This window comes from Orcinus orca, chromosome 9, assembly GCF_937001465.1.
Source record: "Orcinus orca chromosome 9, mOrcOrc1.1, whole genome shotgun sequence".
Classification (NCBI taxonomy): Eukaryota; Metazoa; Chordata; class Mammalia; order Artiodactyla; family Delphinidae; genus Orcinus; species Orcinus orca.
Window position 1 is genome coordinate 55,234,171 of NC_064567.1, and position 25,080 is coordinate 55,259,250.

General features: G+C 37.8%; 1 protein-coding gene across 22 annotated transcripts in view; it reads right to left on the reverse strand.

Annotated features, from left to right (window-relative positions):
* The window catches only part of MTERF1 (mitochondrial transcription termination factor 1), a 547,773-nt gene that overhangs the window by 483,988 nt on the left and 38,705 nt on the right, over window positions 1–25,080 (reverse strand). For 17 of the 22 annotated variants that reach the window (XR_007479182.1, XR_007479181.1, XR_007479178.1 and 14 more), the window contains exon 3: window positions 14,851–14,884. The exons of 4 other annotated variants lie outside the window; for them this stretch is intronic. The gene's annotated coding sequence lies outside the window, so the exon portion shown is untranslated. Of the gene's footprint in view, window positions 1–14,850; window positions 14,885–20,417; window positions 20,500–25,080 lie in introns of those variants that run through there. One more of the 22 variants, XR_007479183.1, reaches the window with a different exon arrangement.

Sequence of the window (25,080 nt, forward strand, 5' to 3'; positions counted from 1 at the left end):
ATAGCTGGTCGACCTGGCATCTATACTCTCCCTTTATGTGGAATGACCCTAAAATTCATTTGGGGATCTACCCCTTCCCCACTCTCAGCCTGGTGTGCTGAATGGGACAGTCTTCCCAGCTCCATGGGTGAAATATACAACTTGACCCAAAGTCAACCATTGTTCATGGCCAAGTATGTGACATAAGCCAGTCTAGTAGAAGCACATCTCAGGCCTTGTACTAAGAGTGGGATAAAGACCCTTGCTCTATTGCACTGGTTTTGAAGCTAGAAGGGGATTTACCCAGGAACTTCTGACATCCATCTTGTAATTACAAAGAGAGAGCCGATCTGAGAATACACTGAACACACAAAAAACTACCCTGAGAAATGGAGAAAGGAGAAATAGTCCCTAGTAACACTTTAAGCCCCAGACTCTAGGCCAGTTTTCCCTTGCACACCCCATATCTGGTCCGTAGCAAATATTCTCAGTATTCTTTGCCCAACATACAATGGAAAGAGAGTTCAACCAACACAGCCACCTCTCCTTTATTCCGTACCTAAAGGCTAGTCTCTGCCTTTTAGATTTTCCATGTAATCACCCTACACTAGTCCACTATGTTCCCTTTAACCACAGGGGACACATATCAAGTTCTTCATGCCATCTGTTAAATCTCCTCTCTCCTGATCTGAGATGAGGAAGAAAGCACACTCCCAACCTGCCTCCTTGGAGATGGGACTCACCACAATGCTCTCCAAAGAAACCCTGAAACAATTTCTACTCTCTCAACTTTTTCATGATCTTTATGTGGGCGAGAGATTTAAGAATCATGTAACCAGTTCTCATTTTACTCCTTTGGAAATCCTGCATAGGAATCACCTCCTCCTTTAGAGCACAGCATTAATTATATCTTTGGATCTTGGCTGAAACATCCATTTTAATATTGTTACATGTGAACATTACCCATCCATCACATATTTTGCAAGGGAAAAAAGTTGAAAACTGCTTCAATGTTTTCACATTTCCTGCAGAGCCAAAAATGAGAAGACTGGCCCAGAGATAATCATCAACAAGAACCAAGTTCATAAAAACTGAAATGAAATGAAATGAAATAAAATAAAATAAACCAAGCTCATATTTTCAGTATTCAGGTAACATCGAAGGGTTTAGAGGAAAGCAATCAAGATGATTAAAGAGTATAAAAATTAAGGATAAAGGAATTATGATCTCCTGAAAGTAAATACCTAACTGTAATAATAACATACAAGAATGTCTACACTCCAGAGGAGTGTGTCAGGCTAGTTCACCTAAACTCATAACAACTTTAACTTGGCTATAACAGAACAAATGAACATAAATCCTTGCAGAAAGAATTATTAAATATTTTAATGGGTTACGAATGGAGGTCATGGGTACTTCTTTGAAGTTTTTTTTTGTGTGTTTTTTTTTTGCGGTACGCGGGCCTCTCACTGTTGTGGCCTCTCCCGTTGCGAAGCACAGGCTCTGGACACACAGGCTCAGCGGCCATGGCTCACAGGCCCAGCCGCTCTGCGGCATGTGGGATCCTCCCGGACAGGGGCACGAACCCACGTCCCCTGCATCGGCAGGTGGGCCCCCAACCACTGCGCCAGCAGGGAAGCCCCTGAAATTATTTTTTAAAATAGAAAATCCTCTCTTTAAAATACCTTAGAGGGAGGGCAGACAGCAGAAGCAAAAAGAACTACAATCCTGCAGCCTGTGGAACAAAAAACACATTCACAGAAAGATAGATAAGATGAAAAAGAGGGCTATGTACCAGATGAAGGAACAGGTTAACAGCCTAGGAAAACAACTAAATGAAGTGGAGATAGGAAACCTACCAGAAAAAGAATTCAGAATAATGATAGTGAAGATGATTCAGGACCTCGGAAAAACAATGGAGGAAAAGATCGAGGAGATGCAAGAAATGTTTAACAAAGATCTAGAAGAATTAAAGAACAAACAAACAGAGATGAACAATACAATAACTGAAATTGAAAAATACACTAGAAGGAATCAATAGCAGAATAACTGATGCAGAAGAACGGATAAGTGACCCGGAAGACAGAATGGTGGAATTCACTGCTGCAGAACAGAATAAAGAAAAAAGAATGAAAAGAAATGAAGACAGGGGTTTCCCTGGTGGCGCAGTGGTTGAGAGTCCGCCTGCCAATGCAGGGGACACGGGTACGTGCTCCAGTCCGGGAAGATCCCACATTCCGTGGAGCAGCTGTTCCTGTGAGCCATGGCCGCTGAGCCTGCACATCCGGAGACTGTTGCTCCGCAATGGGAGAGGCCACAACAGTGAGAGGCCCGCGTATAGCAAAAAAATAAATAAATAAATAAATAAAAAGAAATGAAGACAGCCTAAGAGACCTCTTGGAAAACATTAAATGCAACAACATTCACATTATAGGGCTCTCAGAAGGAGAAGAGAGAGAGAAAGGACCCAAGAAAATATTTGAAGAGATTATAGTCGAAAATTTCCCTAACATGGGAAAGGAAATAGCCACCCAAGTTCAGGAAGCGCAGAGAGTCCCATACAGGATAAACACAAGGAGAAACATGCCGAGACACATAGTAATCAAGTTGGCAAAAATTAAAGACAAAGAAAAATTATTGAAGGCAGCAAAGGAAAAACGACAAGTAACATACAAGGGAACTCCCATAAGGTTAAGAGCTGATTTCACAGCAGGAACTCTACAAGCCAGAGGGAGTGGCATGATATACTTAAAGTGATGAAAGGGAAGAACCTACAAACAAGATTACTCTACCCCGCAAGGATCTCATTCAGATTCGATGGAGAACTCAAAAGCTTTACAGACAAGCAAAAGCTAAGAGAATTCAGCACCACCAAACCAGCTCTACAACAAATGTTAAAGGAACTTCTCTACGCAGGAAACACAAGAGAAGGAAAAGATCTACAATAACAAAACCAAAACAATTAAGAAAATGGTCATAGGAACATACATATCGATAATTACTTTAAACGTGAGTTAATTAAATGTTCCAACCAAAAGACACAGGCTAGCTGTATGGGTACAAAAACAAGACCCATATATATGCTATCTACAAGAGACCCACTTCAGACCTAGGGACACATTCAGTATGAAAGTGAGGGGATGGAAAAAGATATTCCATGGAAATCTAAAGAAAGATGGAATAGCAAAACTCATATCAGATAAAATAGACATTGAAATAAAGAATGTTACAAGAGACAAGGAACGACACTACACAATGATCAAGGGATCAATCCAAGAAGAAGATATAAGAATTATAAATATATATGCACCCAACATAGGAGCACCTCAATACATAAGGCAACTGCTAACAGCTATAAAATAGGAAATCGACAGTAACACAATAATAGTGGGGGACTTTAACACCTCACTTACCCAATGGACAGATCATCCAAAATGAAAATAAATAAGGAAACAGAAGCTTTAAATGGCACAATAGACCAGATAGATTTAATTGATATTTATAGGATATTCCATCCAAAAACAGCAGATTACACTTTCTTCTCAAGTGTGTTCTCTATCCTGGAACATTCTCCAGGATAGATCACATCTTGGGTCACAAATCAAGCCTCAGTAAATTTAGGAAAATTGAAATAGTATCAAGTATCTTTTCCGACCACAATGCTATGAGATTAGATATCAATTACAGGAAAAAATCTGTAAAAAATACAAACACATGGAGCCTAAACAACACACTACTTAATAACCGAGAGATCACTGAAGAAATCAAAGGGGAAATCAAAAAATACCTAGAGACAAATGACAATGAAAACACAATGATCCAAAACCTATGGTATGCAGCACAAGCAGTTCTAAGAGGAAAGTTTATAGCTATACAAGCCTACCTCAAGAAACAAGAAAAATCTCATATAAATAATCTAACCTTAAACCTAAAGGAACTAGAGAAAGAAGAACAAACAAAACCCAAAGTTAGCGGAAGGAAAGAAATCATAAACATCAAAGCAGAAATAAATGAAATAGAAACAAAGAAAACAAAAGCACAGATCAATAAAACTAAAACCTGGTTCTTTGAGAAGATAAACAAGATTGATAAACCATTACCCAGACTCATCAAGAAAAAGAGGGAGAGGACTCAAATCAATAAAATTAGAAATGAAAAAGGAGAAGTTACAACAGACACCACAGAAATTCAAAGCATCCTAAGAGACTACTCCAAACAACACTATGCCAATAAAATGGACAACCTGGAAGAAATGGACAAATTCTTAGAAAGGTATAACCTTCCAAGACTGAACCAGGAAGAAATAGAAAATATGAACAGACCAATCACAAGTAATGAAATTGAAACTGTGATAAAAAATCTTCCAACAAACAAAAGTCCATGACCAGATGGCTTCACTGGTGGATTCTATAAAACATTTAGAGAAGAGCTGTCACCCATCCTTCTCAAACTCTTCCAAAAAATTGCAGAGGGAGGAACACTCCCAACCTCACTCTATGAGGCCACCATCACCCTGATACCAAAACAAGAAAAAGATAATACAGAAGAAAAAAATTACAGACCAATATCACTGATGAATATAGATGCAAAAATCCTCCACAAAATACTAGCAAACAGAATCCAAAACACATTAAAAAGATCACATGCAGGGCTTCCCTGGTGGCGCAGTGGTTGAGAGTCTGCCTGCCAATGCAGGGGACATGGGTTCGTGCCCCGGTATGGGAGGATCCCACATGCCACGGAGTGGCTAGGCCCGTGACACACGGCCGCTGAGCCTGCGTGTCCGGAGCCTGTGCTCCACAACGGGAGAGGCGACAACACTGACAGGCCCACGTACTGCAAAAAAAAAAAAAAGATCATACACAAATGATCAAGTGAGATTTATCCCAGAGATGCAAGGATAATTCAACATATGCAAATCAATCAATGTGATACACCATTGAAACAAATTAAAGAATAAAAACAATATGATCATCTCAACAGATGCAGAAAAAGCTTTTGACAAAATTCAACATCCATTTATGATAAAAACTCTCCAGAAAGTGGGCATAGAGGGAACCTACCTCAACATAATAAAGGTCATATATGACAAACCCACAGCAAAAATCATTCTCAATGGTGAAAAACTGAAAGCATTTTCTCTAAGATCAGGAACAAGACAAGGATGTCCACTCGTGCCACTATTATTCAACATAGTTTTGCCATGGCAATCAGAGAAGAAAAAGAAATAAAAGGAACACAAACTGGAAAAGAAGAAGTAAAATTGTCACTGTTTGTAGGTGATGTGATACTGTACATAGAGAATCCTAAAGATGCCACCAGAAAACTACTAGAGCTAATCAATGAATTCGGTAAAGTTGCAGAATACAAAATTAATGCTCAGAAATCTCTTGCATTCCTATACACTAATGATGAAATATCTGAAAGAGAAATTAAGGAAACACTACCATTTACCATTGCAACAAAAAGAATAAAATACCTAGGAATAAACCTACCTAGGGAGACAAAAGACCTGTATGCAGAAAACTATAAGACACTGTTGAAAGAAGTTAAAAATGATACAATCAGATGGAGAGATATACCATGTTCTTGGACTGGAAGAATCAATATTGTGAAAATGACTATATTACCCAAAGCAACCTACAGATTCAATGCAATCCCTACCAAATTACCAATGGCATTTTTTTACAGAACTAAAACAAATCATCTTAAAATTTGTATGGAGACACAGAAGACCCCTAATAGCCAAAGCAGTCTTCAGGGGAAAAAATGGAGCTGGAGGAATCAGACTCCCTGACTTCAGACTATACTAAAAAGCTACGGTAATCAAGACAGTATGGTACTGGCACAAAAACAGAGACATAGATCAATGGAACAGGATAGAAAGTATAGAGGTAAACCCACACAGCTATGGTCAACTAATCTATGACAAAGGAGGCAAGGATATACAATGGAGAAAAGACAGTCTCTTCAGTAAGTGGTGCTGGGAAATTTGGACAGCTACATGTAAAAGAATGAAATTAGAACACCCCCTAACACCATACACAAAAATGAACTCAAATGGATTAGAGACCTAAATGTAAGACCGGACACCATAAAACTCTTAGAGGAAAACATAGAAAGAACTCTCTTTGACATAAATCACAGCAAGATCTTTTTTGATCCACCTCCTAGAGTAATGGAAATAAAAACAAAAATAAACAAATGGGACCTAATGAAACTTAAAAGCTTTTGCACAGCAAAGGAAACTACAAACAAGACGAAAAGACAACCCTCAGAATGGGAGAAAATATTTGCAAACGAATCAACGGACAAATGATTAATCTCCAAAATATATAAACAGCCCATGCAGCTCAATATTAAAAAAAACAAACAACCCAATCCGAAAATGTGCAGAAGATCTAAATAGACATTTCTCCAAAGAAAACATACAGATGGCCGAGAAGCATATGAAAAGCTGCTCAAAATCACTAATTATTAGAGAAATGCAATTCAAAACTACAATGAGGGGCTTTCCTGGTGGCGCAGTGGTTGAGAGTCTGCCTGCCGATGCAGGGGACACAGGTTCGTGCCCAGGTCCAGGAAGATGCCACATGCCATGGAGCGGCTGGGCCTGTGAGCCATGGCCGCTGAGCCTGCGTGTCCGGAGCCTGTGCTCTGCAACGGGAGAGGCCACAACAGTGAGAGGCCCATGTACCGCAAAACAAAACAAAACAAAACAAAAAAAACTACAATGAGGTATCACCTCACAGCAGTTAGAATGGGCATCATCAGAAAATCTACAAACAACAAATGCTGGAGAGGGTGTGGAGAAAAGGGAACCCTCTTGCACTGTTGGTATGAATGTAAATTGATACAGCCACTATGGAGAACAGTATGGAGGTTCCTTAAAAAACTAAAAATAGAATTACCATATGATCCAGCAATCCCACTACTGGGCATATACCCAGAGAAAACCATACTTCAAAAAGACACATGCACCCCAATGTTCATTGCAGTAGTATTTACAATAGCCAGGTCATGAAAGCAATCTAAATGCCCATCGACACATGAATGGATAAAGAAGATGTGGTACATATATACATCGGAATATTACTCAGCCATAAAAAGGAACGAAGTTGGGTCATTTGTAGAGACTGTCATACAGAGTGAAGTAAATCAGAAATAAAAAAACAAATATTGCATATTAACGCATATATGTGGAACCTAGAAAAATGGTACAGATGAACCGGTTTGCAGGTCAGTAATTGAGAAACACATATGGACACCAAGGTGGGAAAGTTGGGAGGAGGGGGGGCGGGGGCGGGGTGGTGTGATGAATTGGGAGATTGGGATTGACATGTATACACTGATGTGTATAAAATAGATGACTAATAAGAACCTGCTATATAAAAAAATAAATAAAATAAAATTCAGAAAATAAAAATGAAATAAAATAGCTTAGCAGAAGTCTTGCTCTAAAACAGGGTGTGATCTCTTTAATGTCCTGTGAAGCTTTTGCATGTATGGCCATTGCTGATTCTCCTACTCTAGTTTCTTCAGGTCTCTTATTGGTGCCCTTTGCTCTAATTTCTTTTCTTTTATCTTAGGTATCTCCTGTTTCTCAACATCCTGCTCAAGGCAGTTTCTGGTTAGCTTCTGACACTGTCTCAATTTATAACAAGAAGTGAAAACAAATTCTCCATCCATAAGTGAAACATAGCACTATGCCTGATATGTGGTTTTGAAAGGCTTTGACATGTTTGCTCATCTATGTCACCCACAGAATCTCCCTCTACAGTCTGAACTTGGTTTTAATATCTTGTAGAATTCTGTAGTTGGAGAGAAGACATAAAAGGTTTTGAGATTTTGCTAGTTTCTGGAAGGTTTTTATTGGCTGCAAGTTATGACTGAAATTATTTACTCGCTCTTGAGTTTAATATGTAAAAGAGACTTCTAGTCCCCTCCACCAGGAAGCCTACAGAACCCACTGAACTAACCTTACGCACTGGGGGAAAACACCAAAAACAACGGGAACTACGAACCTGCAGCCTGTGAAAAGGAGACAGCAAACACAGTAAGTTAAGCAAAATGAGAAGACAGAGAAATATGCAGCAGATGAAGAAGCAAGGAAAAAACCAACCAGACCAAACAAATGAAGAGGAAATAGGCAGTCTACCTGAAAAAAAGAGTAATGATAGTAAAGATGATCCCAAATCTTAGAAATACAATGGAGAAAATACAAGAAACATTTAACAAGGACCTAGAAGAAATAAAGAGCAAACAAACAGTGATGAACAACACAATAAATGAAATTTAAAATTCTCCAGAAGGAACCAATAACAGAATAACTGAGGCAGAAGAATGGATAAGTGGTCTGGAAAATAAAAAGTGGAAATAACTACTGCAGAGCAGAAAAAAGAAAAAAGAATGAGAAGAATTGAGGAAAGTCTCAGAGACCTCTGGGATAACATTAAACATACAAACATTCGAATTATAGGGGTCCCAGAAGAAAAAGAGAAAAAGAAAGGGACTGAGAAAATATTTGAAGAGATTACAGTTGAAAATTTCCCTAACATGGAAAAGGAAATAGTCAACTCCAGGAAGTGCAAAGAGTCCCATACAGGACAAATCCAAGGAGAAACATACCAAGACACATATTAATCAAAGTATCAAAAATTAAATACAAAGAAAAAATATTAAAAGCAGCAAGGGAAAAACAACAAATAACATACAAGGGAATCCCCATAAGGTTAACAGCTGATTTTCCAGCAGAAACCTTGCAAGCCAGAAGGGAGTGGCAAGACACATTTAAAGTGATGAAAGGGAAAAACCTACAACCAACATTACTCTACCCAGCGAGGATCTCATTCACATTTGACAGAGAAATTAAAACTTTTACAGAAAAGCAAAATCTAAGAGAATTCAGCACCACCAAACCATTACAACAAATGCTACAGGAACTTCTCTAGGCAGGAAACACAAGAGAAAGAAAAGACCTACAATAACAAAACCAAAACAATTAAGAAAATGGTAATAGGAACATACATATCAATAATTACCTTAAATGTAAATGGGTTAAATGCTCCAACCAAAAGACATAGACTGGCTGAATGGATACAAAAACAAGACCCATATAATATGCTGTCTACAAGAGACCCACTTCAGACCTACGGACACATGCAGACTGAAAGAGAGGGGATGGAAAAAGATATTCCATGCAAACAGAAATCAAAAGGAAGCTGGTGTAGCAATTCTCAGATCAGACAAAATAGACTTAAAATAAAGACTGTTACAAGAGACAAAGAAGGACACTACATAATGATCAAGGGATCAATCCAGGAAGAAGATATAACAATTGTAAATATATATGCACCCAACATAGGAGCACCTCAATACATAAGGCAAATGTTAACAGCTATAAAAGAGGAAATCAACAATAACACAATAATAGTGGGGGACTTTAACACCCCACTTCCACCAACAGACAGATCATCCAAAATGAAAATAAATAAGGAAACACAAGCTTTAAATGATACATTAAACAAGATGGACGTCATTGATATTTATAGGACATTCCATGAAAAAACAACAGAATACACTCACTTCTCAAGTGCTCATAGAACATTCTCCAGGATAGATCATATCTTGGGTCACAAATCAAACCTTGGTAAATTTAAGAAAACTGAAATAGTATCAAGTATCTTTTCCGACCACAATGCTATGAGACTAGATATCAATTACAGGAAAAATCTGTAAAAAATACAAACACATGGAGCCTAAACAACACACTACTTAATAACTGAGAGATCACTGAAGAAATCAAAGGGGAAATCAAAAAATACCTAGAGACAAATGACAATGAAAACACAATGACCCAAAACCTATGGGATCCAGCAAAAGCAGTTCTAAGAGAGAAATTTATACCAATACAATCCTAACTCAAGAAATAAGAAACATCTCAAATAAACAACCTAACCTTACACCTAAAGCAATTAGAGAAAGAAGAACAAAGAAACACCAAAGTTAGCAGAAGGAAAGAAATCATAAATATCAGATCAGAAATAAATGAAAAAATAGCAAAGATCAATAAAACCAAAAGCTGGTTCTTTGAGACTATAAACAAGATTGATAAACCATTAGCCAGACTCATCAAGACAAAAAAGGAGAGCTTTACCCAGCAATCCCACTACTGGGCATATACCCTGAGAAAACCATAATTCAAAAAGAGTCATGTACCACAATGTTCATTGCAGCTCTATTTACAATAGCCAGGACATGGAGCAACCTAAGTGTCCATCGACAGATGAATGGATAAAGACGTGGCACATATATACAATGGAATATTACTCAGCCATAAAAAGAAACGAAATTGAGTTATTTGTAGTGAAGTGGATGGACCTAGAGACTGTCATACAGAGTGAAGTAAGTCAGAAAGAGAAAAATAAATACTGTATGCTAACACATATATATGGAATCTAAAAAAAAAAAAAAAAAGGTTCTCAGGAACCTAGGGGCAAGACAGGAATAAAGACGCAGATGTAGAGAATGGACTTGAGGACATGGGGAGGAGGAAGGGTAAGCTGGGGCGAAGTGAGAGAGTGGCATGGACTTATATACACTACCAAATGTAAAATAGAGAGCTAGTGGGAAGCAGCCGCATAGCACAGGGAGATCAGCTCGGTGTTTTGTGACCACCTAGAGGGGTGGGATAGGGAGGGTGGGAGGGAGATGCAAGAGGGAGGAGATATGGGGATATATGTATATGTATAGCTAACTCACTTTGTTATAAAGCAGAAACTAACACACTATTGTAAAGCAATTATACTCCAATAAAGATGTAAAAAAAAAAAAAGAAACTTCTAAATAGGCTGCCTTAGGCTTTTCAGTGCTATCTAGACCTATGATGTAAAAACTGTAAAACAGTGTGGGAGAGAAAAGATAAGTTTAGAGGAAAATACCTCAAGTAACCCAAAGAATTTTTTAATAAATGCTTTTATGTTTCTATCACACATATTCTCCCCCTGACCTTCAACCTTAATATCTATTATCCCTGCATATGGTGTTTCCAAGAGTGGGTAAAGAATTCTGGCATCCATGTGTATGTATGTGTGTATATGTGTACATATGCGTGTAACATTTGCATATATACATAACATACATAAGAGTTGGTGGCACATAGATATATCTTATCTCCTCCAAACCCCAATGAAGATGAAAAATATATTTTCGAGAAGAAAACTGATATTTGCATATAGATAGATAGGGATACATCCAACTCTCAGCTTACTGGTTTTTTCATCATCTTGAATCCCTACAGCAAAGGTATGCCCAGCACCACAGACTATTTTTTCTCCATAGCAGGAATTCTGAATTTGCACATGTGAAAGCAAAGGGTATCAGGGGTTCACATGTAAAAACCTTCATGAGTAGAAAAATGCAGTATTCATCGTCTTCGACAGAACCAAAAATGTCAAATAACAGAGGATATTTAAGAAAACTAAGGTATTGACTGATTGAATGATCCAATCTGGTATTTCTGCAAGATCTAATTCATAGCGCCAAGACATCATTCCAGTAAATCAAGTTGAAAAGAAAAGAGGCTTATTTTTATAATCCATCTTTCCTCAGCAAGGTTGGTTTCCATAGCCACAGGCTTGTCAGCCAGGTGGTTTGGTTAATGATGACCCTAGGGAGGCAACAATATGGGTCTCCATTTCTCCATCTCTATTTGCAAAGCACAGCCAAATTGGTTCTAGAAGTTGTCTGAGAAGTAGACTGTGTCCCCAAAGAGACTAATAATCTCTGATCAGCAACATCTTCAATAAAAAGGGCAGACAGCAATTCTTGGTTTGTCTACAATCCAATACTCTCTTAGGGAGCAGTAATGCTGCCATGGAATTCCCCTCAGCCTGAGGAGAAAGGCAAACAAATCCGTCGCCCTATCAAACAGCCTGGATGTTTTTTCTTTAATACTCAGAAATCCCAGGGTTTCTTTCTGAACCTCAGCTGCTTCATCTATAAACAGAGAGGTTTGCTCGGTCTCTTCTGTTCCAACATGCTGATTCTGCTCCCTGACCTAACAATTCCTGTTCCACCATAAAAAACTTCTCATGATCTTTCTGCCCCACTTCTCTTTTCCAATGCTGGCCACACAACAAAGCACTGGTACCCAGTAGGACACTCTTCTGGTTTGTTAAGCCAAAAGCCACATGATTTCTCCACCTTTGTAACTCAGTCTTTTAGCTCTAGCCTGATTTGGGAACCAAACACTCAAGATATAGAACACTAAATTTGTCAAAAGTGCATCACATTTCAAAAGCACAGCAATAAGTCTTTGTTGATCCTGCTGACCTTCCAAGCTATTATTCAGTTTCTCTCCTTTTCTTGCCAAATTTAATTATATGGTCTACAGAACATCACCTCTCCTATTGTCACCAAATTGTCACCAAATTCCTTTTTAAATAGCTGAGATAAGATTTAACTGCCAACATTCCACTGAAATATTTCTCTTGAAGGTCACAAATGACTAAATTAAGGCTAAAGCTGATGAGTTTTTCTCAGTCCTTATTATTCTTGATCTTTTCTCAGCATTTGACACAGTTAATGACCTCCTGTTTTTCAAATTATGTCCCCCCATGGATTCTGTGACACCGTCCAATCGCAGTGTCCCATTTTGTGGCTGCTCCTTCTCCATCTCCTTCTGGCTTATGTTTCACCTCCTAGTACCCAAATGTGTGTTTTCCCAAGGTCCTGACCTCTATTCTTCAATCTTTTAGTCTATGCCCAATCCCTCTGAAACTTCATCTACTTCCATGTCTTCAATTATCATTGATAACCTCCAAATAGACATCTGTGACTTTCAAGTCCACAGCTCTGAGCATTCATGGCTCTGTAGATTTATTTACCAGAAATTTCCCCCTTAAACATTCTGTTCTATTTTTTAAATCAACACACTCAAAGCTGAAGGCTTTGTCTTCCCAGCTCCCAAACCAGTTAACTGTCCAAAACTTCTCTATTTGGTCAGTAGAAACACCAACCTAGAGACCTGAAAACATTCACTTTATGCTTCATGTGGTAAATATGAATTGATGGTCTCTTTTATGCCAAGCAGAATTCTAAGTACTAAGTACTAGAAACACAATGATAAGGCCCAATCCTTGTCCTCAAAGGGTTCGCCCTCTACTTCCTCTACCACATATTTATTCCATAATGCCTTTTAATTGGGATTATAATATTTTCCCCCAAACCATCTCCTCTTTGAACTTCACTTTTTCTGCCCACATATACCTCACTTGGCCTCCTACTTATACTCAAAGTTCTAAAGTAATCCTTCATTTCTTCTTCCTTTATACCCTATTGCTTTCTAGGTTCTATCAAATTTCCTTTGTAATATTACTCATACTCAACAGTAAACATTTACTGGGTGACTTCCAACTGCTAAGCACTGTGCTAAGCAAGGAGAACACAGTGATAAAGATGACACAAAGTCTCTGCCTTCAACAACTTCAGAGTTAGTGTAAGAAAGAGACAAGTAAATAAATAATTACAGTGCAGCAGCACAAATATTATAAATGGGCCTAAAAGAGAAGCCCCTAACCTAACTTGGATTCAAGGAAGACTTCCCAAAGAACATGACTCTTGAGTTGAGCTATAACGTATTACATGGTGTTAACCTATCAGACTGGGGCATTCCAGACAGGAACAGCAAGTGGTTCAGTAGAACTGAAGTATGTACACAGGGAGTGACAAGCAAGAGGTGAGACTGGGAAAGTAGAAATAGGTCACATTAAACATAAGAGTCATGGCGTTTTATAGGCTGAATTATGTCCTCCAAAAAGACGTGTTGAAATCCTCCTAGCCCCCCGTACTTGTAAATGTGATGTTATTTGGAAATAGGGTTTTGGCACATGTAATCAAGTTAAGATGAGGTCATTAGGATGAGCCCTAATCCAAGATGACTGGTGTCCTTATAAGAAGAGGAAAATTCACATGGACATAGAGAACAGGCTGGTGGTTGCCAAGGGGGAGGGGGTGGGGGGAGGGATGGACAGGGAGGTTGGGGTTAGCACATGTATAAACAACAAGGTCCTACTGTATAGCACAGAAAACTATACTCAATATCTTATGATAAACCATAATGGAAAAGAATATTAAAAAAAGAATACATATATATGCATAACTGAATCACTTTGTTGTATAGAAGTAATTAACACAACATTGTAAATCAACTATACTTCAATTAAAAAAAAAAAGAATGAAAAATAAAGAAGAGAGAATATTCCATGAGAAGACAGACACACTCAGGGAGAACACCCTGTGACGATGGAATCAGAAACAGAAGCACTGCAGCTGCAAGGCAAGGAATGCCTGAGGTTACTAGAAGAAAAGGCCAGGAAGTATCCTCGCTTAGAGGATAGCCCTACTAACACCTTGATTTCAAGCTTTTGGCCCCCAGTACTGTGAGAGAATAAATTTCTGCACAGTTGATTTTTTTTTAACCAAAGTAATAAAATTTACATTTAACACCACTAAGATTTCCCTACTTCTGTCCACCTCATTCCTACTCATCCTTCAGCCCTAGCTCAACTCTTATTTCCATGAAGACTTCTGTCTTCAATAGAATGTTTGATTCTATTTCACCAACATTTACTAAGCACCTACCATATCCAATACATTATACTAGCTGGTACAGATAAAACAAAATTTTTTTAAAATCCAAAACTATGTTTCCTTTCACAAAATAGTTTACAAACCAGCAACAGAAAACACACCACAGTATCATTCTTTCAACCAACAGACATGTATTGAGTGTATGTGTCCAGCATAGTTCTAGGTTTTGATGAAACAGTGACCAGAACTAACGAAAATGCTTGCTCTAATGGTACTTACATTAGATGGGAGGCAGGCAGGAGCAGGGAACAGACTATAAAACAGAAAAAATAGTTTAAAATGTACAGTACAACTGAACGTGATAAGTACAATAAATAAAGCAGGAAAGAGAAATAGGAAGTGTTAGAATGGGTTCTCTAATGATCCCTACTTCTCTGTATCCAAAATTTGATGGGTTGAACTTAATGGTGAAAGACTGAATAGTTTACTACTATGATAGGAATGAGACAAGAATGTCCATTCTCACTAATTCTATTCAACATTGTACTGAAGGTTTTAGCCATAACAATTAGGGAAGAAAATGAAATAAAAGGCATCCATATTGGAAAGCGAGAAATAAAATTATATCTATTTGCAGATGACATGATCTTGTATATAGAAAATCCTAAGAGATCCACTAAAAAACTATTAGAACTAATAAACATGTTCAGTAAGGTTGCATAATACAAGATCAATATACAAAACTCGATTGTATTTCTATACAATAGTGATGAGAAAGCCAAAAGTGAAATTAAGGAAATAATTCCATTTACAATATTAGCAAAAAATAAAATACTTCAGAATAAATTTAACAAAAGGAATGCAAAACTTCTACTCTGGAAACTATAAAATATAGCTGAAAGAAATTAAAGGAGGCCTAAATAAATGGAAATACATCAATGTTCATGGACTGGTGGACAATATTGTTAAGATGGCTTTAGTACCCACAGTGATCTACAGATTCATCAAAATCTCTATATAAATCCCAGATGGCTTCCTTGCAGAAATTGAGAAGCTGATGCTAAAATTCATATGGAAATTCAAGAAACTCAGAAGAGCCAAAAAAAATCTTGAAAAAGAAGAAGACATTGAAGGGCTCACAACTCCCGATTTCAGAGTTTACTTCAAAACTACAGCAATTAATACGGTGGGTTCTAGCATAAGAATAGACATGTAGATCAATAGAATAGAATTGAGAGTCTAGAAAAAAATCCTCACATTTACAGCCAATTGATTTTCGGCAAGGGTGCCAAGACAATTTAATGTGGGAAGAAAAATCTTTTCAAAAAAATGATGCTGGGTGAAACAACTTGATATCCACATGCAAAGGAATGAACTTGGATCCCTAACTCACATCGTATACAAAAATAACTCAAATGTTCATCAACTGATCAGTAGATAAAATGTGGTGTATCCATATAATGGAGTATTATTCAACAATATAATGAAGTTCTGATGCATGCTTCAACATGGATGAAACTTGAAAACATTATGCTAAGTGAAAGAAGGCAATTACAAAAACCACTATTATGTAATTCCATTTATATGAAATGTCCAGAATAGGCAAATCTACAGAGACTAAGAGTAGAACAGAGTTGCCTAGGGCTGAGGAGGATAGGGGAATGGAAAATGGCTGCTAATGGATATGGTGTTTCTTTTTGAGGTGATGAAAATGTTTTAAAATCAGTTGTGGATTGTTATGCAACTCTGTGAATATACTAAGAACAACCTAATTATACACTTTGTGAGTGAACTGAATGATTTGTGAGTTATACCTCAATAAAGCTGTCATCTTTTTTAATTGATTGGTTGAGCCTAGGTCATATGCCTACACCCTAGTTGCAAAGAAGCATGGGAAAGTAACTACTATCTGGCTTTTTCAGTCTTCCTCTTACCAAAACTCATATGATAAGAATTCTCCAAATCTAGAAGGATAACTCAGATCCTAGGCAGCCCAAAAAAATTGATAAATATTTTCTAAGTCAGCTAAGAGTGTAATAAGTACCATATGAGTAATACCAAGTGCAAAAAGCATTAAGTCTCCCAGGAGGAAAAAAATGTTTTGAAAGGAAAAGCATTGGTAGTGGCCCTTCCCTAAGCTCATTCATCACATGTTCTATTCTGCTGTCTTGGGTATATATTAGTCTTACCTCCTCTAAGAAATTATAAGCTCCTTGAGATCACTTGAGATTTTAAACTCCTTTTCTTGAAGGTCTCAACCAAATCTAGCAAGTGTCAAATGGTCAGTAATTGATTTAATTAGTTGTGGTATCATACAGCTTCACCACAACTGTCAGTTTTATTTATATTTTTTAATAACTTTTTTTAAAAATAAATTTCTTTTTGGCTGCATTGGGTCTTTGCTGATGCGTACGGGCTTTCTCTAGTTGCAGTGAGCAGGGGGACCACCCTCCGTTGCAGTGAGCGGGCCTCTCATTGCAGTGGCCTCTCTTGTTGCAGAGCATGGGCTCTAGGTACGCGGGCTTCAAGAGTTGTGGCATGCAGGCCCAGCAGCCGTGGCTCGCAGGCTCAGTAATTGTGGCGCACAGGCCCAATTGCTCCATGGCATGTGGGATCTTCCCAGACCAGGGCTGGAACCCGCGTCCCCTGCCCTGTCAGGCAGATTCCTAACCACTGCACCACCAGGGAAGCCCAGTTTTATTATTTTAAGTTTAGGATTATTTTTATCCAGCTTTTTAAATTATGTATTAATTAAAAAATTTTGGAGCTTTTAAATATTAAGGGAGTTCTCATGTAACTGGTTGATTGGGTTACTGTACCCCTTTCAAAATATAGCTAAAATTGGCTTTTTAGTAACAAACCTTCTTCTTTGTGACTTTTGCTTAGAGAAATATTTTCAATTAATGGATTGGTTACTTTACTTTGTACTGAACTACTTCAGCTCTTTACAAAGCATCTTGCACTCTTAACTTGATAAAGCTCTAGACCCACAGGTTCATATGTAGATTAAAAATGAAAATCATGTAAACCCCTCCAGTGTTAAAGTAAGGGGTCGGAGAGGGGGACCCAGAACACCATGGTTTGTAATTTTGACAAAATCCAAAAAAATGTGTTTTTATATTACAATTTATCTTAAAAATAATATACTTTACTACTAATGGTAATACTTGACACTGCACTGTGACAAAGCAACAGGGCATAAAGATTCCTGATATGTCATTTTTTAATTTCTCAATTAAGCCACAGGAAATAGAAAAATCTATAATCTGTGTTAAAATATACAGACTTACAGTAGTTGTTTAAGCAAGTTTAATTTTTTCATATATTCAGTTTTATATATATTTTTTTATATATATATATATACACACACACACACACACACACACACATATATATATATGTTCCTATCTACATTTCATCCTATAACAAAACAAAACAAAATTTTTTTAAGTGTTTGAATTTGGGAAACTATAAAACAACAAAATCTATATTTGTTGTGGGCTTACCCTTTTTTTTACAGTTTGTATTTATGTCAACTTTCAATTTATTTCTTCAAAATAATTGCACAGCTAATTATCCTGGATATTTAATCATCCTCAGAGCTTGATATTTTCAAATCCTCGGTCCAATTTAACTTAAGGGATCCTTACACATCCTGATACAATTTCAACTCAAGCAGCCTAACTACCACTTATATGTTATGAAATTCCATATGATGGCATTTTAATCTGTACTTAAGAAAAGGCACTAAATAATTTATATTTACACTTCTTTCAAGTTTTATGTGCTTAGAATCTAATAGTCTCTCTTCAAAAGCCAGAGAGAAAGAGCATGATTTTGTAAATAAGATGTGTGTTCCAATGGCAAATATTTATTGGGTTTGAGTTTTTGTTTTACTGTAACCATTACTGTGCTACATCATTCACAAGTATTCTCCTAGTCTACAGCTAGTGCTTGGGACAATGGAAAATATAAATATGATTTTCATTTGTTTGTTGAATACTTCCAACTGAACAGGGAATATTTTGTCTCCTTGATCTCGGTGCTGTTTATTTTTTGTTTGTTTTAGTTTTTTTAGCTAAGATAAAGCAAATAATCTTGGGAAGATTGATTCTGCTAGATTGTAATTTTTTTTCTTAGTGAAATCTACAAACTGAGTATATAATCTTCTAAGTCAGCCATTATGGATATCTTCTGCTAGTGTTCTAAAAACTCAAATATTGGGGGAAAAATCTAGAAAGAATGGCATGGTTCAAAGGGATCCAATTATAATGAATATTTGTCTTTGGCATTTTCATACTTCATTTGAGAAAGATAATTTTCTTACCACACCCTAAATGAAATCAGTTTTGGCCCATGAGCTAAAATTCAAGCATATCATTCTCTGACCAGCTCACTCTGTCCCATACCCAACATGATACCTTCGGTCCATTGAAGTTACCACCTTTTCACTGACCTTGCTCCTTGTGTACTCACTTCTCTACTTAGTCAGCCTAAACTCCAAAGTCAATCACTAAATCATTCCCCTGAGTGACATTCAACTCCCTTTCCCCACCCTTCCTGTTCTAAGTCACTTGGCAAAACCTCAACCCTCATTAAACCCTACTCTGCCTGCTCCACATGGCTGACTGATGTCACTTTAAATTCATGACCTCTAACCCTAAGTGGGCCCTCCATGCTACCTGGTACTCACACTGTATTTCCCTAATCAAATCATTGTCCCACTCTCCTAGGCTACTGCATCATAATCTCTACCACCACCCTCTCCTTTATTCTCACTCTCAGCTGATGACCTTGCTTCCTATTTCAATGAAGGAGCCATAGGGATTCTTCTAAAACAAATCAAATAGTGTTCTCTCTCTGCTCAAAACCCTCTAGTGGCTTCCCCTTATCCCTCATAGTAAACACCAAAGTCCTTACAATGACTTACAAAGCCCTACATGAACTGGCCCTATTACCTCTCTGACTTTATCCGCTATGCTCTCCCCTCCATTACTATTCCTACTTTACCAGCCTCCTTGTTGTTCAGTTAACACAGTCAAGCACTCTCCTACCCCAGGGCCATGGCACTTGCTGTTTCTTCTGCCCAGAACAGTCTTCCCTCAGATATATTTACATGGCTCACTTCTTTGCTTCCATTTTCTTTGTTCTCAGTGAGGTCTTCTCTGACCATTTGATTTAAATTGGAATCCTATCCTTCATCCTAGACCTCCCTCTACCCCATTCTTGCTTCATTTTTCTCCATAGCACTTATTACCGTCTGCATACTATATGTTTTAATTATTTGTTTTGTTTTTTGTCTATATCCACCCACTAGAATGTAAGCTTGAGCCTATGGGCCAGGATGGTGGCCTATTTTGTCCACTGTTGAAACCCCAGCATCTAGAATAGTACCTGATACATAGTGGGTACTTAATAAATATTTGTTGGAGAAATGAATGAGTGAATGAATGAATGAATATAGCATCTTTACTAAAGGAGGTATGTCTAAACCTTACCTATTGGCTTGCTAGTTTATGTCAGCTTGTTGCCTCTGTAATCATTAACAAAGAACACTTAAATCCAAATTTATATTTGACTGGCAAAAAGGAAAAGTCAGAGAATCATGAAAATGTTACACTGCCAGGGTAGAGCAGCTATGACCAATGCTGTGTCTAGCAGGAGCATCTGTGAGCAGTCCTTTGCCCATAAAAAAAGGAGCAGCTGTAGTCGTTTCTCAGCAGATATCTCAGAAATAATGACTTGTAACTCAAAGCTGCTTTTTCTCTAATCATAAGACTCACAAAAAGTATATTAAGCCCATGAAATTTACTTAAGTCCCACTCACATTAACCAATACTACTCACCTCACTATAAAAATGCTTTTTAGGGCTTCCCTGGTGGCGCAGTGGTTGAGAGTCCGCCTGCCGATGCAGGGGATACGGATTCGTGCCTCGGTCCGCGAAGATCCTAGGCCCGTGAGCCATGGCCGCTGAGCCTGCGCGTCCGGAGCCTGTGCTCCGCAACGGGAGAGGCCAGCGTACCGCAAAAAAATAAAAATAAAAATAAATTAAAAAAATAAAAAATAAATAAAAATAAAAATAAAAAAATAAAAATAAATAAAAAATAAATAAATAAATTTTAAATGCTTTTTAAGTAACTAAAGATTGCCTTCATGTTAGTCAAAGTTAATGGCATGTTTAAGCAATGCAAGAAAAATAATATTTTATCAATATATAAATATAACCAAATTTATTGTACCATAAATCACTCAAAGTGTTTTCTCATATCTATTTTTAAAGACAGCATTACGGGCTTCCCTGGTGGCACAGTGGTTAAAACTCCGCCTGCCAATGCAGGGGACACGGGTTCGAGCCTTGGTCCAGGAAGATCCCACATGCCACGGAGCAACTAAGACCGTGTGCCACAGCTACTGAGCCTGCATTCTAGAGCCCGCGAGCCACAACTACTGAGCCTGCGTGCCACAACTACTGAGGCCGTGCACCTAGAGCCCGTGCTCCACAACAAGAGAAGCCCCCACAATGAGAAGCCCGCATACCAGAACAAAGAGTAGCCCTCGCTTGACACAACTAGAGAAAGCCCGCGCGCAGCAACAAAGACCAAACACAGCCAAAAATAAAATAAATTAAATAATTTTTTTTTAAAAGACAGCATTAAATCATGTAGATCTATATTATTAACACATTGCAATCTGGGGTGTTGGGTTTGAAATTTTGAGTAGTGGTTTGGAAATTTTTTTGAAGGAAAAAGAAAGCAAGATCAATTTTCCTCTTGCAGACTTTAGTAGGTAATATGAAAGTCACATATATTACCTGCTTTAGAAATCATTTAAGTTCCCTCTTCCATCTCAGCATTCAGAATAACAACCCAGCAAAGCATTGAAAAACTCCTCAAATTTAAACCATTAAAATGAAATCTGTCTCTGAATGTTTGAAAGGATTTACTGTAAAAATATCAGTTGACATTAAGTTAATAAAGTTAATCACTCATGACCCTGAAGGAGGAAAATGGTGGAGGAGAGAGCTGGAAAACATTACAGAATTTAATGTTGCTGAAGGGAAGGGCCTTGGGGGATTACTATTAATTCACCATAGCTAAATTCAAATACAAGCTTTTCGTTGTGTTATTTTCTTGTGGTGTCATTTTTTTCATCAAAATTAACCAAGAAATAGCCACTAGAAATTTTTCATTTGAATTTATTACTTACATAAGCTAGTTAAAATCTATATAAAAGTTTTAAGACAAATTATTTGACTTGGATCCAACTACAGTGACAAGGTCAGCTTATTTGTTTGTTTGTTTGTTTTTGTAAAGCTGCTATTTTGCGCTTGATAACCACAGATGTGAAAAACAGCGAATCTGTCATTCCTTCTATACTAACCATTGTTTATCGATTCCAAAATGTGCAGAGCTATGTAGGGAAGTCAGGGAGTGATGAGCTGAGAGAGGCAGCTTTCTGCCCCCTTGTAGCACTTGGGATAGAGCCACCCAGTTCAGCTACCATCTGATATTATTCCCTGTTTTGTGAATGCGTGTCTTATCTCCCCCAAGACTGAACCTAGAGCAGTGCTGGAAGTTTCCTATGTCCTCTATTGACCATACGTTCTTCAAGGTTAGGACCATGTCTGATTCACCTTTCTAATTCTCACAAAACTAGCTTCATTAAAGTCATGGATTTATATATTCCCTATTAAACAACAAGCCCTTAAAAGAATAAAACACCCAGTCTGATTAATCTTTTATTCCCTAAAACAGTGCTTAAACCTAGGTGGCTATATATATATATATATATATATATATATATATATATATATATAGTATATACACACATTTACATATATATACTTGATGCTGAATGAATGAATAATGAATAAATAAATATCAAATACTCTACAACCCCTTGATAAGTGACCAACTTTGTGGTCCAAGCCCTCCTATCCCAGCTGCCTGCTTCAGAGATAGGGAAATCAGAACTATTTATGCTGCAGTAACTTCACCATATCTTGGACCATTACCAGCAGAATTTACAATAACGTGCAATATTCATGTCCCAGAGCTAGTCCTTCAAACTGGTAAGATGAAAAATCAATTTCTCTAGGATTTTAAACTAGTTTTTAACAAAAACTAGTTAAAACTAGTTTGGCCACTAGATGGCACTTGAATTAGCCACGGCTCCAGTTTGGGAAGGTGCTCTGTTCCAAAAGTCCTTTGGTAAGTATATAACCTGAAACCCTGAAAACATTCATTTTAAAAATAGATAGGCTTCCCTGGTGGCGCAGTGGTTTAGAGTCCGCCTGCCGATGCAGGGGACACGGGTTCGTGTCCGCGGAGCGGCTGGGCCCGTGAGCCATGGCGGCTGAGCCTGCGCGTCCGGAGCCTGTGCTCCGCAACGGGAGAGGCCACAACAGTGACAGGTCCGCGTGCCGCAAAAAAAATAAAAAATAAAAATAAAAATAGATAAAACTAAAAGACCCCCAGAAAACTTATAATTCTAACTAAAAATTTATAGCATGCTTTACAGTACCAGTTACAGACCACTACAATAAAGTGAGTCACACGGTATTTCTTGGTTTCCCAGTGTATATGAAAGTTATGTAATACACAGTATTGTAGTCTATTAAGTGTGCAATAGTATTATGTCTAAAAAAGTAATATACATACCTTAATTTAAAGCTCATTGATTGCCATTGTAAAGCAATTATTCTCCAATAAAGATGTTGAAATAAATAAATAAAACTAATTGATTGCTGAAAAATGCTAACCATCATCTGAGGCTTCAGTGAGTCATAATCTTCTTGCTGGTGGAGGGTCCTGCCTGGATGCTGATGGCTACTGACTGATCAGGGTGGTGGTTGCTGAAGGTTGGGGTGGCTATGGACATTTTTTAAAATAAGACAACAGTGAAGTGTAGTGCATGAATTGACTCTTCCTTTCATGAATGATTTCTCTGTAGCATGTAATGATGTTTGACAGCACTTTACCCACAATAGGACTTCTTTCAAAATTGGAGTCAATCCTCCCCAACCCTGCTACTGCTTTATCAACTAAGTTTATATAATATTCCAAAGCTTTTCTTGTCATTTCAACAGTCTTCACAGCATTGTCACCAGGCGTAGATTCCATGTCAAGAAGCTACTTTCTTTACACATCCATAAAAAGCAACTTCTCATCCATTAAAATTTTATCATGAGATTGCAGTAATTCAGTCACATCTTCAGGCTCCACTTCTAATTCTAGTTCTCTCCCTATTTCCACCACATCTGCAGTTCCTTCCTCCACTGGTCTTGAACCCCCTAAAGTCATCCCTGAGGGCTGGATTCAACTTCTTCCAAACTCCTGTTAATGTTGAAATTTGACCTCTTCCCATGAATCACGAAGGTTCCTAATGGCACCTAGAATGGTGGATCTTTTCCAGAAGGTTTTTGATTTACTTTGCCCAGATCCATCAGAAGAATCACTATCTATGGCAGCTATAGCCTTATGAAATGTATTTCTTAGTAAGAAGACTTAAAAGTTGAAATTATTCCTTGATCCATGGGCTGCAGAAGAATGTTATATTAGCAGGCATGGAAACAAACATTAATCTCCTGTACATCTCCATCAGAGCTCTTGGGTGACCAGACATGTTGTCAATGAGCAGTAATATTTCGAAAGGAATCTTTTTTCCTGAGCAGTAGGTAGGCTTAAAATATTCAGTAGGTCATGTTGTAAACAGATGCACTGTCACCTAAGCTTTGTTGTTCCATTTATTAGAGCACAGGCAGAGTAGATTGAGCATAATTCTGAAGAGCCTAAGATTTCTGGAATGATAAATGAGCATTGGCTTCAACTTCAAGTCATCATCTGCATGATCCCCCGACAAAAGAATCAGCCTGTCTCTCTTGAAGCTTTGAAGCCAGGCATTGACTTCTCCTCTCTAGCTATGAAAATCCTAGAATGCATCTTCTTCCAATAGAAGGCTGTTCCATCTACATTGAAAATCTGTTGTTTAGCGCAGTCACCTTCATTAATCATCTTAACTAGATCTTCTACATAACTTGCTGCAGTTTCTATTCAATACAACAGCTCTTGCTGCTTCACCTTGCACTTTTATGTTATGGAGATGGCTTTTTTCCTTAAACCTTGTGAACCAACCCCTGCTAACTTCCAACTTTTCTTCTGCAGCTTCCTCACCTCTCTCTCAGCCTTCATGGAATTGAAGAGAGTTAGGGCCCTGCTCTGGATTAGGCTTTGGCTTAAGGGAATGTTGTGGCTGGTTTGATCTTCTATCCAGACCACTAAAACTTTCTCCATATCAACAATAAGGCTGTTTCACTTTCTTTTGTGTGTTCACTGGAGTAGCACATTTAATTGCCTTCAAGAACATTTCCTTTGCATTCACTGCTTGGCTGTTTGGGGCAAGAGGCCTAACTTTCAGCCTATCTCTGTTTTTGACGTGCCTTCTCACTAGGCTTAATCATTTCTAGCTTTTGATTTAAACTGAGAGAAGTGTGACTCTTCACTTGAATA